Source organism: Oncorhynchus masou, chromosome 5 (assembly GCF_036934945.1).
Source record: "Oncorhynchus masou masou isolate Uvic2021 chromosome 5, UVic_Omas_1.1, whole genome shotgun sequence".
NCBI classification, from domain to species: domain Eukaryota; kingdom Metazoa; phylum Chordata; class Actinopteri; order Salmoniformes; family Salmonidae; genus Oncorhynchus; species Oncorhynchus masou.
This window is the reverse complement of record NC_088216.1, coordinates 46,375,644-46,394,206: the sequence shown is the minus strand read 5'-3', so window position 1 is coordinate 46,394,206 and position 18,563 is coordinate 46,375,644. Positions and strand designations below refer to the sequence as shown.

The 18,563-nt window shown below is 43.6% G+C and overlaps 1 protein-coding gene across 1 annotated transcript in view; it reads right to left on the bottom strand.

Annotated features, from left to right (window-relative positions):
* Nucleotides 1–18,563, bottom strand: part of LOC135539680 (voltage-dependent L-type calcium channel subunit alpha-1D-like) — a 123,509-nt gene that overhangs the window by 90,004 nt on the left and 14,942 nt on the right. The window lies entirely within an intron of this gene.

Sequence of the window (18,563 nt, the reverse complement as noted above, 5' to 3'; positions counted from 1 at the left end):
AGTTATTAGCCACATTAGCCACATGATAGTTATTAGCCACATCAGCCACATGATAGTTATTAGCCACATTAACCACATGATAGTTATTAGCCACATCAGCCACATGATAGTTATTCGCCACATTAACCACATGATAGTTATTCGCCACATTAACCACATGATAGTTATTAGCCACATCAGCCACATGATAGTTATTAGCCACATTAACCACATGATAGTTATTAGCCACATCAGCCACATGATAGTTATTAGTCACATCAGCCACATGATAGTTATTAGCCACATCAGCCACATGATAGTTATTAGCCACATTAACCACATGATAGTTATTAGCCACATTAACCACATGATAGTTATTAGGCACATTAACCACATGATAGTTATTAGCCACATTAACCACATGATAGTTATTAGCCACATCAGCCACATGATAGTTATTAGCCACATCAGCCACATGATAGTTATTAGCCACATTAGCCACATGATAGTTGTTAGCCACATTAACCACATGATAGTTATTAGCCACATTAACCACATGATAGTTATTAGCCACATCAGCCACATGATAGTTGTTAGCCACATTAGCCACATGATAGTTATTAGACACATCAGCCACATGATAGTTATTAGCCACATTAACCACATGATAGTTATTAGCCACATTAGCCACATGATAGTTATTAGCCACATTAACCACATGATAGTTGTTAGCCACATTAACCACATGATAGTTGTTAGCTACATTAGCCACATGATAGTTGTTAGCCACATTAACCACATGATAGTTGTTAGCCACATCAGCCACATGATAGTTATTAGTCACATTAACCACATGATAGTTATTAGCCACATTAGCCACATGATAGTTATTAGCCACATGATAGTTATTAGCCACATCAGCCACATGATAGTTATTAGCCACATCAGCCACATGATAGTTGTTAGCCACATTAACCACATGATAGTTATTAGCCACATTAGCCACATGATAGTTATTAGCCACATCAGCCACATGATAGTTATTAGCCACATTAGCCACATGATAGTTATTAGCCACATTAGCCACATGATAGTTATTAGCCACATCAGCCACATGATAGTTATTAGCCACATCAGCCACATGATAGTTGTTAGCCACATCAGCCACATGATAGTTATTAGCCACATCAGCCACATGATAGTTATTAGCCACATCAGCCACATGATAGTTATTAGCCACATCAGCCACATGATAGTTATTAGCCACATCAGCCACATGATAGTTATTAGCCACATTAGCCACATGATAGTTATTAGCCACATTAACCACATGATAGTTATTAGCCACATCAGCCACATGATAGTTAGTTAAAAACAAATTCTTATTTACAATGACGGTCTACCCCGGCCAAACCCTTCCCTAACACTGACGACACTGGGCCAATTGTGCGCCGCCCTGTGGGACTCCTGATCACGGCCGGTTGTGATACAGCCCGGGATCGAACCCGGGTCTTTAGTGATGCCCCTAGCACTGCGATGCTGTGCCTTAGACCGCTGCGTCACTCAGGATAAATGTATTGCGATTGGATACAGTGATTTCATTGCGATTCGATGTTCCAAACATATTGCTCACCATATATGTCTGCTGCAGAGGGACAAGAGAGAGCCATGATGAAACTTGTTTTGATGAGTCATGGAAATAAAAGTGCTAAAAACAAATTGCCTCCCTATTTAAAGAGAAGATGGAGAACAAACGATGAAGGACAAATACTGGAGTTTTGGTGCAGGTACAGCCACCTAGTGCAAAAATGATATTGCGATATTGTCAACACGACACGATATACACTACCGCTCAAAAGTTTGGGGTCACTTAGAAATGTCCTTGTTTTTGAAAGAAAAGCATGTTTTTTGATACATTAAAATAACATCAAATTGATCAGAAATACCGTGTTGACATTGTTAATGTTGTAAGGGGCAGGCAATAGGAAGGGGCTTAACCTTGTCCTGATCCACCTGAGGCTGCAGCTGGGACAGGCAATAGGAGGAGAAACAAATACTATGTGCTGCACAGGTGATAAGTACATCTGCAAAGTCCATGCACACACACTTGCATACTGTCCTGCTAATTTGAGTTGATTGATTTATGTTCCTCACGTTTTTTTGTTTTGTATCTATTCTTATTTTATTCTTATGTTGTTGTTGTTTATACACCTTGTGGGTGGGGGCAATGGTTAAAAAAATGGGAGAAGACTAGTATTTTGTATTTCTAATGCCTCTTCAGGGGAAAGTAATCCTTTTCCTCATTGTACAGTACATAAGAATATATCACTATGTTCCCAAAAATGTTCAAGACCGTTTCCCTTCAATGAAATGCATTCAAAACTACTTTCTGCACATTTCTGCTACTTTCTCAGGCTATACAAGTGCTATCTCTTGCTAAAGAAATGTATGTTTACACCTATGCAGTACCTTTAGCAATACTAATAATAAACCTCTACTTTAGTAAAGGAAACAGTTATGACAGGTGTGTTGTAATGAAAACGAGTGGTGTCCACTGATTAGATGCAGTCTTTCTGCATTGTGAAGAGGGAAAACCCAGATATTCACAAAGTTTGTGATGAATGACAGGTTGTTTCTTCATGCAAAATAGATTTGATTTTTGATTTTCTTTCAAAAACTAGAGCATTTCTAAGTGACCCCAAACGGTAGTGTATATTGTCAAAAATAAAAGTAACTTCCCCCCCCCCCCCCATCACTAATGCTAACCCAATCTGTTATACAGTACCTTACAAGGGAGGAAGTATCTACCAATATACATCATGCTACATTGGTGTGTTATTACTGTTATGTGAGGCATGGCATCATCTGAGGCATCCTCTCACTGGGTTCATACAATGATAGAAAGAACCAAGGTTATATTGAGGTTTTACTATTAGTTCATTGTTTCTCACTATTTTGTGGAGTATTTTTGTAGAAACATTACACTGTGAATGTAGCAACCATTAGTTCTATAATGTATACTGTTAGCCACATTAGCCACATGTTAGCCACATTGTTTGCTAATAGCCACATTGTTAGCTATTAGCCACATTGTTATTTATAAGCCACATTAGCCACATGATACTTATTAGCCACATCAGCCACATGATAGTTATTAGCCACATTAACCACATGATAGTTATTAGCCACATCAGCCACATGATAGTTATTAGCCACATTAACCACATGATAGTTATTAGCCACATTAACCACATGATAGTTATTAGCCACATCAGCCACATGATAGTTATTAGCCACATTAACCACATGATAGTTATTAGCCACATCAGCCACATGATAGTTGTTAGCCACATTAGCCACATGATAGTTGTTAGCCACATTAACCACATGATAGTTGTTAGCCACATCAGCCACATGAGTTATTAGCCACATCAGCCACATTATAGTTATTAGCCACATCAGCCACATGATAGTTGTTAGCCACATTAACCACATGATAGTTATTAGCCACATTAACCACATGATAGTTATTAGCCACATCAGCCACATGATAGTTGTTAGCCACATTAGCCACATGATAGTTATTAGCCACATTAGCCACATGATAGTTATTAGCCACATCAGCCACATGATAGTTATTAGCCACATCAGCCACATGATAGTTATTAGCCACATGATAGTTATTAGCCACATCAGCCACATGATAGTTATTAGCCACATTAACCACATGATAGTTATTAGCCACATCAGCCACATGATAGTTATTAGCCACATTAACCACATGATAGTTATTAGCCACATTAGCCATATGATAGTTGTTAGCCACATCAGCCACATGATAGTTATTAGCCACATTAGCCACATGATAGTTATTAGCCACATCAGCCACATGATAGTTATTAGCCACATCAGCCACATGATAGTTATTAGCCACATGATAGTTATTAGCCACATCAGCCACATGATAGTTATTAGCCACATGATAGTTATTAGCCACATTAACCACATGATAGTTATTAGCCACATGATAGTTATTAGCCACATCAGCCACATGATAGTTGTTAGCCACATTAGCCACATGATAGTTGTTAGCCACATTAACCACATGATAGTTGTTAGCCACATCAGCCACATGAGTTATTAGCCACATCAGCCACATTATAGTTATTAGCCACATCAGCCACATGATAGTTGTTAGCCACATTAACCACATGATAGTTATTAGCCACATTAACCACATGATAGTTATTAGACACATCAGCCACATGATAGTTGTTAGCCACATTAGCCACATGATAGTTATTAGCCACATTAGCCACATGATAGTTATTAGCCACATGATAGTTATTAGCCACATCAGCCACATGATAGTTGTTAGCCACATTAGCCACATGATAGTTGTTAGCCACATTAACCACATGATAGTTGTTAGCCACATCAGCCACATGAGTTATTAGCCACATCAGCCACATTATAGTTATTAGCCACATCAGACACATGATAGTTGTTAGCCACATTAACCACATGATAGTTATTAGCCACATTAACCACATGATAGTTATTAGACACATCAGCCACATGATAGTTGTTAGCCACATTAGCCACATGATAGTTATTAGCCACATTAGCCACATGATAGTTATTAGCCACATCAGCCACATGATAGTTATTAGCCACATCAGCCACATGATAGTTATTAGCCACATGATAGTTATTAGCCACATCAGCCACATGATAGTTATTAGCCACATTAACCACATGATAGTTATTAGCCACATCAGCCACATGATAGTTATTAGCCACATTAACCACATGATAGTTATTAGCCACATTAGCCATATGATAGTTGTTAGCCACATCAGCCACATGATAGTTATTAGCCACATTAGCCACATGATAGTTATTAGCCACATCAGCCACATGATAGTTATTAGCCACATGATAGTTATTAGCCACATTAACCACATGATAGCTATTAGCCACATCAGCCACATGATAGTTATTAGCCACATCAGCCACATGATAGTTATTAGCCACATGATAGTTATTAGCCACATCAGCCACATGATAGTTATTAGCCACATTAACCACATGATAGTTATTAGCCACATCAGCCACATGATAGTTATTAGCCACATTAACCACATGATAGTTATTAGCCACATCAGCCACATGATAGTTATTAGCCACATTAGCCACATGATAGTTATTAGCCACATCAGCCACATGATAGTTATTAGCCACATCAGCCACATGATAGTTATTAGCCACATTAGCCACATGATAGTTATTAGCCACATCAGCCACATGATAGTTATTAGCCACATTAACCACATGATAGTTATTAGCCACATCAGCCACATGATAGTTAGTTAAAAACAAATTCTTATTTACAATGACGGTCTACCCCGGCCAAACCCTTCCCTAACACTGACGACACTGGGCCAATTGTGCGCCGCCCTGTGGGACTCCTGATCACGGCCGGTTGTGATACAGCCCGGGATCGAACCCGGGTCTTTAGTGATGCCCCTAGCACTGCTGTGCCTTAGACCGCTGCGTCACTCAGGATAAATGTATTGCGATTGGATACAGTGATTTCATTGCGATTCGATGTTCCAAACATATTGCTCACCATATATGTCTGCTGCAGAGGGACAAGAGAGAGCCATGATGAAACTTGTTTTGATGAGTCATGGAAATAAAAGTGCTAAAAACAAATTGCCTCCCTATTTAAAGAGAAGATGGAGAACAAACGATGAAGGACAAATACTGGAGTTTTGGTGCAGGTACAGCCACCTAGTGCAAAAATGTTATTGCGATATTGTCAACACGACACGATATACACTACCGCTCAAAAGTTTGGGGTCACTTAGAAATGTCCTTGTTTTTGAAAGAAAAGCATGTTTTTTTGATACATTAAAATAACATCAAATTGATCAGAAATACCGTGTTGACATTGTTAATGTTGTAAGGGGCAGGCAATAGGAAGGGGCTTAACCTTGTCCTGATCCACCTGAGGCTGCAGCTGGGACAGGCAATAGGAGGAGAAACAAATACTATGTGCTGCACAGGTGATAAGTACATCTGCAAAGTCCATGCACACACACTTGCATACTGTCCTGCTAATTTGAGTTGATTGATTTATGTTCCTCACGTTTTTTTGTTTTGTATCTATTCTTATTTTATTCTTATGTTGTTGTTGTTTATACACCTTGTGGGTGGGGGCAATGGTTAAAAAAATGGGAGAAGACTAGTATTTTGTATTTCTAATGCCTCTTCAGGGGAAAGTAATCCTTTTCCTCATTGTACAGTACATAAGAATATATCACTATGTTCCCAAAAATGTTCAAGACCGTTTCCCTTCAATGAAATGCATTCAAAACTACTTTCTGCACATTTCTGCTACTTTCTCAGGCTATACAAGTGCTATCTCTTGCTAAAGAAATGTATGTTTACACCTATGCAGTACCTTTAGCAATACTAATAATAAACCTCTACTTTAGTAAAGGAAACAGTTATGACAGGTGTGTTGTAATGAAAACGAGTGGTGTCCACTGATTAGATGCAGTCTTTCTGCATTGTGAAGAGGGAAAACCCAGATATTCACAAAGTTTGTGATGAATGACAGATTGTTTCTTCATGCAAAATAGATTTGATTTTTGATTTTCTTTCAAAAACTAGAGCATTTCTAAGTGACCCCAAACGGTAGTGTATATTGTCAAAAATAAAAGTAACTTCCCCCCCCCCCCCATCACTAATGCTAACCCAATCTGTTATAAAGTACCTTACAAGGGAGGAAGTATCTACCAATATACATCATGCTACATTGGTGTGTTATTACTGTTATGTGAGGCATGGCATCATCTGAGGCATCCTCTCACTGGGTTCATACAATGATAGAAAGAACCAAGGTTATATTGAGGTTTTACTATTAGTTCATTGTTTCTCACTATTTTGTGGAGATGAGCCATCCTCCAGCCAGTCAGTCACTCAGCAAGGCCTGTGTAGCCGAGGTGATTCAGGCCAGAGTAGCCAAAGTAATTTTAATGAGAGTTCCAGAGCTCATCAGCTTGATCATCAAAGCTCTGAATGATCTGTTTAATTGTGTGATCGTGATGTGCAGCCCCCCTAACCATGGAATGGGCCCATGCATAACTGGCTTACTGAATCTCTGCGTCCTAAATGGTACCCTATTCCCTATGGGCCCTGGTGAAAAGTAGTACACTATGTAGAGAAAAGCGTGCCATTTGGGATGCAACCACTGACTGCAAAATGTGAGAAAAAATGTTTTAATCCTCCGGATGAATCCATTATCCAAATACTGCAGCGTGTGAATAGATACTTGGCAAACGTGCTGCTGACGTGGTTCAAGGACACACAGTATAATTCAGACACACGTGTTCAGAGCACTGTGCTTACATTCTCTCTCTCTCTCTCTCTCTCTCACTCTCTCTCACTCCCTCTCTCTCACTCTCTTACACACACAGGCTCACCACAACAACAACAAAAAACACACACTCACACAAAGACACTTTGCACTTCCACACACAGATGCAGTTAAGCCATAGAGATGTATAAATGACTCTCGTGCCCAAAATCCTGTTTTAACATGGGCCACGCCATTGAGGACTTTCACAATTTTGAAGTTGTCAACTGGGGACTTCCTATGGGTTACGTATGGATCACATAATTCCATCCAGGTCATCAGGAGGAATTAGGTAATTAATTATACTTGTGAGCAAACATTCCATAACTGCAGGTGGCAGTAAATAACCAATCTTGGCTTTATACCTGTTCAAACAACCCACTCCAGGTGACAGTATGGATCTTTTCAGTTTGTTTACCAACTCATAGAAGTAGTAGTAGAAAATGGACTACTTCAAAATGGAGATGGCCTTGCCCGTGCGCTCACAGAAGCCATAATGGGACAGATAAAACATTGCGATCTATAAATCGATGTGGCTTTTTTCCACTAATTTGTCTTTTCACCAATAACATTTGATTATTTTCACAGCTCTTTTTCAGAGCTGATCTGATTGGTCAAAACACCAATTAGTGAAACAAATTTGGAATTTGGCTGCCTGTGTAAACGCAGCCTTTGAGTTAAGAGCATAAACCGACACACACATGTTGGCACAAAGTGAGTCATCTGTGGGGAGGCCTACTGGTTGAAAGACAGAAGGGGAAAGATGAGAATGGGGGATGGGCTGGGCACACTGCTCCAAAACGGAGAGGCACGAGGGAGAGATGTTTCGAACGAGGGATGTGCATGCATGTGTGTGTGTCTGTGTGTGCGTTTCACGCGTGTATATTAACTCCTGAGCACCAGATCACCTGAGGAAAAGTCACGGCAGTGTGACGATGGAAATCTTATACATTGTTGCTCAGATGGCCCAGTGCACTTTGAGATGCTCTCTTTGCAAAGAAGAGGAATCAGATACCATCCTGATCATCAGACACTCAACATATTTCTCACTATCAGTCTTGTACTAGTCTACAGATCAGGTCTTCCTTGCCCATGTGACCGTTTGTTATTGGGATCCAAAAGACAAAACTGATCCTAAGTAAGAACACCTACTCTGAGACACTTGATACACCATAATTATAAAACACACTTTCTCATAGTCGTTAAATTACCTTGTTTCATTCATTCATTTGTTCAGTAATTCATCATTTGATTCCTTCAACTAGTCATTAGGGTAATTGCAGGAGCCTACCTATACGATAGATGATACAGATCCCTGAATTGCCATTCGAATCATGGGGATAAATAGGCACAGTGTGTCCTTCTAGACCAGACAGGCTGGATGGGCATGGATTGTCTATCAATGGCCTGCTATACCACCTACACATAAAAACGTGCGCACGCACGGGCACGCACGTTAAGGGATAACGAGCAGGGGGTGTCCTTGCGTGAGTCACAAATGAGCAGCTTGTTAAGTGACTAAACACACACTTCTACTATCCTCTCCACTGGAGTGCAGAGACACTGCTGTCGGGCCAGCCACAGTTACAGCCACAGTTACAGCCACTGTCGCACGCATGCACACGTACATACAAGTACTCAAACACACATGCACAAGCAAACCATGGTTTCCATTAGGAACATGGTCGGCAGCATTTTAATTTACCGGAGATTTAAGGCATTTACCAGACCCACATGTATTGGGTGCGTACCCTGATTGGGGCGTCCAGCCACGGCGCTCAGAATGACAGAAATCACATTTAGATGATGGTTATTCATCTCAACAGATCACGCAACTCGAGGACGCAACTGTGTGCGTCCTTCTTACCGAATCCCGATCACACAATTTGAAGATGTTAGAGTAACAGTCCTTGTTTACTTTTCCTCCGCCAACAAGACGAGTAACAAACAGCTAAATCACTAGCCTTTGTTGGCATATTCTATTGGTCAGGTTTTCGTTCTGGGCGAGAAAAAATAGCCTATTCCAAACTGACTCTGGGACAGCGACCAGATGCATACAATCAGTATGCGTAGGCTACCCCCCCCCCCCCAAAAAAAAAAATGTAAAAGCTCGAGGCTCATGCAAACAATCAGGACGTTTAGCTTAAAATGTTGATAAACTATTATTTCTTCACATTATAAGCAAAGCACACAAGGCAGTATTTTTTGTTCCATAATAAAATTAGCAGGAAAACACTGTTGTCAAAAGTGCACCGCACATGCGACAGAGATGGCAATGTCTGTAAGGAATTTCGAAAGAGGGGAGATAGAGATGCAACAACTAGTGTAACACTATAGCTTCCGTCCCTCTCCTGGGCTCGAACAAGGGACCCTCTGCACACATCAACAACAGCCACCCTCGAAGCATCGGTACCCATTCCACCACAAAAGCCACGGCCCTTGCAGAGCAAGGGGAACTACTACATCAAGGTCTCAGAGCGAGTGACGTCCTCAATTGAAACGCTATTAGCGCGCACCACCGCTAACTAGCTAGCCATTTCACATCGGTTACACTAGCATGGGTTGCTAATATCTGACTCGTTTCAGGAATCTAGGAGTATGTCGCACGTCACTCCTTCAAAGGGGAGGCATTTGAACTTCAAACTAAAGGGCAACCATGGCATCTGTGACAGAAATGGAGAAGCGTTCATCCATGTATACGGTAAGAGAGTCTAGGTATCTACATTTTTAGATATAAGTTTCATATTTTGTCAGAAAGTCATTTTCATTGCAAGTCAAAGCATACTGTTAGCTACCATTAGCTAGCATACTAAACCCTAAATCTGTAAACAACGGCACCCTCATAGACGTCATCCTGACCAACTAGCCCTCCAAATACACCTCCGCTGTCTTCAACCAGGATCTCAGCGATCACTGCCTCATTGCCTGTATCCGCTACGGATCCGCAGTCAAACGACCACCCCTCATCACTGTCAAACGCTCCCTAAAACACTTCTGTGAGCAGGCCTTTCTAATCGATCTGGCCCGGGAATCCTGGAAGGATATTGACCTCATCCCGTCAGTTGAGGATGCCTGGTCATTCTTTAAAAGTAACTTCCTCACCATTTTAGATAAGCATGCTCCGTTCAAAGAATGTAGAACTAAGAACAGATATAGCCCTTGGTTCACTCCAGACCTGACTGCCCTCGACCAACACAAAAACATCCTGTGGCGGACTGACTGCAATAGCATCGAATAGCCCCCGCGATATGCAACTGTTCAGGGAAGTCAGGAACCAATACACACAGTCAGTCAGGAAAGCAAAGGCCAGCTTCTTCAGGCAGAAATTTGCATCCTGTAGCTCTAACTCCAAAAGGTTCTGGGACACTGTAAAGTCCATGGAGAACAAGAGCACCTCCTCCCAGGTGCCCACTGCACTGAGGCTAGGTAACACGGTAACACGGTCACCACCGATAAATTCATGATTATCGAAAACTTCAACAAGCATTTCTCAACGGCTGGCCATGCCTTCCTCCTGGCTACTCCAACCTCGGTCAACAGCTGCGGGCGATTCCCTGATCCAACTCTACGCAGACGACACCATTCTGTATACATCCAGCCCGTCCTTGGACACTGTGCTATCTAACCTCCAAACCAGTTTCAATGCCATACAACACTACTTCCGTGGCCTCCAACTGCTCTTAAACGCTGCCTGCACCCGCACGCCCGACTAGCATCACCACCCTGGATGGTTCCGACCTAGAATATGTGGACATCTATAAGTACCTAGGTGTCTGGCTAGACTGTAAACTCTCCTTCCAGACTCATATCAAACATCTCCAATCTAAAATCAAATCTCGAGTCGGCTTTCTATTCCGCAACAAAGCCTCCTTCACTCACACCGCCAAACTTACCCTAGTAAAACTGACTATCCTACCGATCCTCGACTTCGGCGTGGTCATCTACAAAATAGCTTCCAATACTCTACTCAGCAAACTGCATGTAGTTTATCACAGTGACCTCCGTTTTGTTACTAAAGCACCTTTTACCACCCACCACTGTGACCTGTATGCTCTAGTCGGCTGGCCCTCGCTACATATTCGTCCCCAGACCCACTGGCTCCAGGTCATCTACAAGTCCATGCTAGGTAAAGCTCCGCCTTATCTCAGTTCACTGGTCATGATGGCAACACCCACCCGTAGCACGCGCTCCAGCAGGTGTATCTCACTGATCATCCCTAAAGCCAACACCTCATTTGGCCGCCTTTCGTTCCAGTTCTCTGCTGCCTGTGGCTGGAACGAATTGCAAAAATCGCTGAAATTGGAGACTTTTATCTCCCTCACCAACTTCAAACATCTGCTATCTGAGCAGCTAACCGATCGCTGCAGCTGTACATAGTCTATCGGTAAATAGCCCACCCAATTTTACCTACCTCATCCCCATACTGTTTATATTTATTTACTTTTCTGCTCTTTTGCACACCAATATCTCTACCCGTACATGACCATCTGATCATTTATCACTCCAGTGTTAATCTGCAAAATTGTAATTATTCGCCTACCTCCTCATGCCTTTTGCACACAATGTATATAGATACTCTTTTTTTTCTACTGTGATATTGTCTTGTTAATTGTTTACTCCATGTGTAACTCTGTGTTGTCTGTTCACACTGCTACGCTTTATCTTGGCCAGGTCGCAGTTGCAAATGAGAACTTGTTCTCAACTAGCCTACCTGGTTAAATAACTGTGAAATGAATTTAAAAAACAGAAACACAGACACGCATATTCCTTTGACAGGACACACAGCCATGTGAAAAAAAAGCATGTGTGTTTCTGCTCTAGCAGTTCGCCTCATTATTACTACTTTTACTACTTTTGATTTGATTTGATTTGTAGCACCTGTGGTTCCCCCTAATTCACAATACAACTATGGTCAATTCAGCCTCATTTAGTTCAACTGCTGTCATTTCAGACTATTTGTGCACCGACTGTACCGTCATTTCTGGTCATTTCAGTTTCCACAAGTCAGTGTCTCTCCATCCCCGGTGGGTGTGGTGAATTAAAATGAGTAGTATTCGCCAACAACAGCGATACAGACACACACACTAAAATGATAGCAGCCAGGACTCTTCCGCGTGCATGTTGCCCTGTGAAGGTTGAAACATGAATCATATTCACAGTGAAAAGGTCATTGTTTCCCGGGGTACTTTCCGCTCAGCTACCTTCAGCGGGAGGAGCTGCTTGCCGGGAGCGCCAAGTCATACAGAGAGCAGTCACAAATGACCTTAAAACCGGAAGGAGGTTTTAGACAGGTGGGGGTGGAGGGTACAGACAGACAGTGGCGTAGCGGAGAGAGGACACTCTCTCTCAGACTGTGCGTGACTGTTCCTCCCTAAGGTGTGCAACAGAGCCTTTCCAGGTGATCAATTTCAGAGCAATCATTCCAACCTGTGTGTCAAGGACGTCATCAGGAAGGAGCTATAGAGGAGAGGGATGACAGGAGAGATGAGGAGTGCCGAGGATACAGAGGAGAGGAAGAAGAGAATATAGGGTTGGGCCGATAAATTAATTAATCAATTGTCGTGACATTTGACATTGACGATATATCGTGAAGTGCAATATGATAAATCATCATGCGCAACATGATAAATCATCATGCGCAACACAATACTCTATTTAGAACTTTTCAAATCAAAACTCTGCCTTAACTAGGCTGTATCAATATGTTGAAAATTAAGAGAAGGGCTTACAAAGAAACAGGGACGAAGTTGAGGAAGAAAGGAGTTGAAGCACTCAACAAAAAAAAGGCAGAGATTTCTTTTAGCTCACTTGAATCCATTATACAGGATGAGAACAGGTGACTGACGTTTTCCTCAGAGTGACCTGACTATTGCACTGTTGGATTCTAACTTCTAACTTGAAATATCCTTATTCATCTTACCATATTAGAACCGAGTGTATGGAAATCTACTGAGCGAGAAAGGGGAATGCAGAAAATGTACATTCTGTCAGAACACGTTATTGTTAAATCTTGTGTATCCTACAGAGAGGAGAAGGTATACAGTCTGGTTTCAGTCACAGGTAAGGTAGGACAGCCGTGGGCTAGTGAGGAGTGAGGAATGTGGGCCGAGGTCATGTCAGATGAAGTGGCCACTTGAGTTCCTGCTCAGCAACAGGAGGAGAATGTCCAGACGTGCAAAGAGGAGACTCAGTATAGAAGGAGGGTATACATTTATGTGATTGTGTTAATGTCTTTGTCTTTTCAGTTGTTTGACCCAGTGGGTGAATAAACTTAGTCATCCATTTGAGTTTTTACTCTGTTTGTCAGAACCTAACAGCACTTAGCTCCTATGTATAGCCTAGTGGCCCTTTGAGACACAATAATGTAAGATAATAATAATAATAATAATAATAATAATAATAATAATGGTATAGCACAAAATAGTAGTAAATCATCCTTGAGCTGTTTCGACAACTTGATTGGAGTCCACTTGCGGCACACACCTGTCTATATAAGGTACCAAAGTTGACTCCCCGATAGGATTGTGTCGAGGCACAGATCTGGGGAAGGGTACCAAAACATTTCTGTAGCATTGAAGGTCCCCAAGAACACAGTGGCCTCCATAATTCTTAAATGGAGAAAGTTTAGAACCACCAAGACTATTCCTACTGTAGAGCTGGCTGCCTGGCCAAACTTGGCAATCGGGGGAGAAGGGCCTTGGTCAGGGAGGTGACCATGAACTCAATGGTCACTCTGACAGAGCTCCAGAGTTCCTCTGTGGAGATAGGAGAACCTTCCAGAAAGACAACGATCTCTACAGCACTCCGCCGATCAGGCCTTCATGGTAGAGTAGCCAGACGGAAGCCACTCCTCAGTAAAAGGCACATGACAGCCCGCTTGGAGTTTGACAAAAGGCACCTAAAGGACTCTCAGACCATGAGAATCAAGATTTTCTGGTCTGATGAAACCATGATTGAACTCTTTGGCCTGAATGCCAAGCGTCACGTCTAGAGGAAACATGGCTTGATCCCTACGGTGAAGCATAGTGGTGGCAGCATCATTCTGTGGGATGTTTTTCAGCGGCAGGGACTGGGAGACTAGTCAGGATCGAGGGAAAGATGAACGGCGCAAAGTACGGAGAGATCCTTGATGAAAACCTGCTCCAGAGCGCTTAGGACCTCAGACTGGGTTGAAGGTTCACCTTCCAACAGGACAACGACCCTAAGCACACAGCCAAGACAATGCAGGAGTGGCTTCAGGAAAACTCTCTGAATGTCCATGAGTGGCCCAGCCAGAGTTGAACCCCGATCGAACATCTCTGGAGAGACCTGAAAATAGCTGCGCAGCGACACTCCCCATCCTACCCGACAGAGCTTAAGAGGATCTGCAGAGAAGAATGGGAGAAACTAACCAAATACAGGTGTTCCAAACTTGCTGCGTCATACCCAAGAAGACTTGAGGCTGTAATCGCTGTCAAATGTGCTTCAACAAATTACTGAGTAAAGGGTCTGAATATTTATGTAAATGTGATATTTATGGGGGGGTTTCACAGCGGTTTAGATGGTACAATGATTATCTATAATTGCTTGTTTTGTCACATAACCTGAAATTAAACAAACTATTAGAATTTTCGCAACCAAATGGCAGAGCGTTTTCTGCATAATGCATCTTTAACGATTACCCATAACAGGATGCAGCCACCACTATGCTTGAAAATATGGAGAGTGGTACTCTGTAATGTGTTGTGTTGGATTTGCCCCAAACATGAAATTCACTGCTCAAAAGAGGGGCCTTACAGATAATTGTATGTGTGGGGAAGAGAGGTGAGGTAGTAATTTAAAAATCATATTAAACACCATTTTTGCACACAGAGTGAGTCCATGCAACTTATGGACTTCTTAAGCAAATTTGTACTCCTGAACATTTCAAAAAACATAATTCCACTTTGACATCATAGGGTATTGTGTGTAGGCCAGTGACAACAAATCTAAATTTAATAGATTTTAAATGCAGGCTTTAACACAACAAAATGTGGAAAAAGTCAAGGGGTGTGAATACTTTCGGAAGGCACTGTATGTAGCAGATCTCTGTATGTGTAAGGAACGACAGATATAGGGAAGGCATTCAAAATGTAAAAGAGTCCAGGTGAGTCCAATGAGCGCTGATGCATGTAATGATGGTGACAGGTGTGCATAATGAAGGGCATCCTGGCGTCCTCGAGGGCCAGAGAGGGGAAGCGGGAGCAGGCGTGACAGTACCTCCCCTCTAGGGGCGCCAGCCATCGTCCCTCCTGGGCGAGCCTGACGGGCCGGCCGAGGCATGGGCGCCGGACTGACAGGCTGAGGTGTAGAAGCCCGACACGCAAGGCTGAGGCGTGGGAGCCGGACTGACCGGCTGAGGCGTAGAAGCCCGACACGCAAGGCTGAGGCGTGGGAGCCAGACTGACAGGCTGAGGCGTAGAAGCCCGACACGCAAGGCTGAGGCGTGGGGGCCCAATGAGCCGGTTGAGGCATGGGAGCCTGATGTGCCAGCTTAGGCATGACGTGGGATGGGAGCCCGATGAGCTGGCTGAGGCGTAGGAGCCCGACAAGCCAGCTGAGGGAAGGAAACCTCTCGAGACAGCTAAGGCGTGGAAGCCTGATGAACCAGCTGACCAGGCATGGGCGCCAGACTGACCGGCTGAGGCATAGAAGCCCGATGAGCCGGCTGAGGCGTGGGAGCTCGACGAGCCAGTTGAGGCATGGGAGCCTGATGTGCCAGCTTAGGCATGACGTGGGACGGGAGCCCGATGAGCTGACTGAGGCGTAGGAGCCCGACGAGCCACCTGAGGGAAGGAAACCTCTCGAGACAGCTAAGGCGTGGAAGCCAGACGAACCAGCTGACCAGGCATGGGCGCCAGACTGACCGGCTGAGGCATAGAAGCCCGATGAGCTGGCTGAGGCGTAGGAGCCCGACGAGCCAGCTGAGGGAAGGAAACCTCTTGAGCCAGCTAAGGCGTGGAAGCCAGACGAACATTTACATTACATTTACATTTAAGTCATTTAGCAGACGCTCTTATCCAGAGCGACTTACAAATTGGTGAATTCACCTTCTGACATCCAGTGGAACAGCCACTTTACAATAGTGCATCTAAATCATTAAGGGGGAGGGGGGTGAGAAGGATTACTTATCCTATCCGAACCAGCTGAGGCACCCCCGGTTCCATCGGCAGCGGCACAATGACCCGACGTCACCAACAAAACAAAAACAAAAAGCTCCCTGATGCTTCGTATAGTATTGTCAGCATTCTGTAAGGAACGACGCTGGAGACGAGAAGCAGGTACAGGGAGTGAACATTTAATAACCAACAAACAGGAACAGAATATGGACAGCATCTGGACAGGGGAAACGGAAAAGACAATAATGCTGACACGGGCATGAAACAGAGAAAACAGACAGATATAGGGAAGGCAATCAAAATGTGAAGGTGTCCAGGTGAGTCCAATGAGCGCTGATGCGCGTAATAATGGTGAAAGGTGTGCGTAATGAAGGGCATCCTGGCACCCTCGAAGCGCCAGAGAGGGGAAGCGGGGGCAGGCGTGACAGTAAAGACCCTGAAACCTTGGGTATAAATATTCGTTCAAAACAATGTTAATTGTTTGATGCTTCCACTCGTTAATCATTCATCCCTAAGAAATTGCAAAAAATGACTGAGTGAAGGAAACGTGACTGTTAATTGTCAAACTGCTATTTATGGAATGAAACTCCTGCTTCAGTATTACTCCACATTGAACCACAGCCAGAGGACGGGTACATTACTGGCATATTGTTGTTTTGCTTCTTTCATTTGTTGCTCATATGGCACTTATGTGTTGCATGAGAAATATAAGGAAAGCTATTACTGCCGCCAGTACAGGCGTTGTGAAAAACACAAGGCTCGTTGTCAATGAATTGCGTGGTTTCTGTTGTCGGGTTTCTGATGAGGTGCGCAATTCACGAGTGATGTCCCATTCCTTAGACATATTTATCCCTACAACTAGTTGCTCTGTCTTGGAGGGCCGGCGTTGGGAAACAGCCTTAGCCTCCTCTCAGCTTGCTGAGCTCTAAGTAAGATACTGAGTTTGAATGGTACCGCTATCTCTCTCCTTCCCTTCCCCCAGGTTACACTGAGTCTGTCACTGAATCTAATCTGCATGGCATTAGCGCCTCGTGATAGGATGATAGGAGCCAGGGGACTCGCCTGGTTGTCCCTCCCTGACAGCCAGGCCTTCCACCCCGACCCTACGCCGTTCCCCTGCCATCATGGTTCTCCCATCATCAGCCCCAGCCAGCCAGCTCACCTATGGGCCTGCAGTGCAGTATTGTGTGTGTGCGCGCGCGTGTCTGTGGTGTGTGTGTGTGTGTGCGTGCGTGTGCGTGCTTGCGTGTGTGTGTTTGTGAGAGAGAGCGATGTGCTCTGGAGTTCTCATCCCCCATCCCCTGCTGGCTGCCATTTTCAACCAAGTCAGCATTTCTACACTCTCCCATTCCTCCTCCTGAGACCTCTCTGTGTGTATTGTAGTTAGTACAGTACTTTGCTGCACCAGCCCTAAATCAACCTCCTACAGTATACCTACTGCAATTGGAAAGAGCAGAACTGCACAACGCACCTAAAAAATAAGATTGACTGAAGTTTGGCACAAACACTCAAGGGTCAGTTTATTAGGCACACCAGCCCGTTCCTGAAAATGGTTTGCTCCTACAAACAGTGAGTCAGCTGGTCGTGGCTTGCTATATAAAGCAGGCAGACAGGCATCAAGGCATTCAGTTACTGTTTAATTGAATGTTAGTATGGGCAAAACGAGTAACCTAAGAGACTTTGAGCACAGTATGACCGTCGGTGCCATACGCACCAGTGCCAGTATCTCAGGGTGTGGATCTGTCCATCAGCCAAGCCTAGCCGTTCCACGTTAGCTGCCATATAAATACATCCCCATTCACATGAACCCCCTCGCACTTCCATACCACCGCCCCACAGTTTAATGGCAACACTGTTGCCGTGGTGTGAATTCATAGCCACTCTCTCTAGAGACTTGTATTGAGGTTGAATCATCATACCAGCATATGGACATAACAGAAGGCGTGCCTACGTACCTAGGCTATATCCAGCGTATTTTCCACAGAGTCGACTGTTAACTCCATGGCCACACCTACTTTATA